Source organism: Colobus angolensis, unplaced genomic scaffold (genome assembly GCF_000951035.1).
Source record: "Colobus angolensis palliatus isolate OR3802 unplaced genomic scaffold, Cang.pa_1.0 Scaffold8, whole genome shotgun sequence".
In the NCBI taxonomy this organism is placed as follows: Eukaryota; Metazoa; Chordata; class Mammalia; order Primates; family Cercopithecidae; genus Colobus; species Colobus angolensis.
The window spans coordinates 7,509,463-7,510,569 of NW_012121820.1; the positions used below are offsets into that span (position 1 = coordinate 7,509,463).

The 1,107-nt window shown below is 51.2% G+C and overlaps 1 pseudogene; it reads right to left on the reverse strand.

The window, feature by feature from the left end:
* Positions 1-135: 135 nt before the first annotated feature.
* On the reverse strand, positions 136-762 carry LOC105502589 (annotated as a pseudogene).
* Positions 763-1,107: the final 345 nt, after the last annotated feature.

Sequence of the window (1,107 nt, forward strand, 5' to 3'; positions counted from 1 at the left end):
CAGTGTGCAATCATGGCTCAGCCCAGCCTCAATCTCCTGGACTCAAGCAATTCTTCTGCCTCAGCCTCCCAAGTAGCTGGGACTACCAGGTGGTGCGCACCACCACACCTGGGTAATTTTGTTTTCTTTTTTATCTCAAGTCCCCAAGAGGGCTTTATTTTTTCTTTCAACATTCTTCTGTTCTGCAGCTTCCTTGGCTCTTTTTGCCCGTATGCCGAAAAGCCGGGCGTTGGCACGGGTCATGCGGAGACTAGTGAAGGCTTTGACATTCTTCTCCTCAGTGACGTCTCAAGCTTTCTCCTTCTTGTAGACATTCTGGGTGGGCATGACCGGTCCTGTCAGTTGAGTGGCCAGTTTCAGTTCTTCAGCAGAACTGTCTCCCTTCTTGGGGGGGCCGAAGGCTTCCTGAAGAAGAAAATGAGTTTGGAGAGGTACTCCTTCAGCCGCTGTACCTTGGCCTGCAGGGACAGCAGTGAACTTGTTCCACCTCCTCGGATCCACAAAAATGCCAATGATCCGGGCCACCTTCTTGTGAATGCCGGCCACCCTGAGCTCCTCCAGGCTGAAGCCCTGGCCTACGCTTGCCTCCGTGTGGTACGGACTCACGATGGGCTGGCTGGTCCCTGATGCGATGCGGCACGCCTTGGCTTGCAGGGCCCTGACTCTGCGGATCTTCCCCGCCTGCTGGTTGAACCACGTGCGCTGCTGCCAGTCCTTGCGAAAGTGGGGCTTCAAGATCATGCCATTCCGGCTGGGCGCCATGGGTGCCTACTGCCCTCCTGTGCAGGAAAACAGCCAAGCGGAAGCAACACCTGGGTAATTTTGTTTGTTTGTTTTGTAGAGACGGGGTCTCACTTTTTGTCCAGTCTGATCTCAAACTCCTGGTCTCAAGTGATGCACCCACCTCGGCCTCCCAAAGTGCTGAAAATACAGGCGTGAGCCACTAGGCTGGGCCGATCATTCTTTATACTATTTTTTGAAACTTTTCTGTAAATCTGAAATTATTTGAAATAATTTAAATCTTTTTAAAAATCCTAAAGTCTAGAGCCAGGTGCTTCATTATGGGTGCTTCATTATGGAGTAAATAAAAACTGCACCAAACCTGCA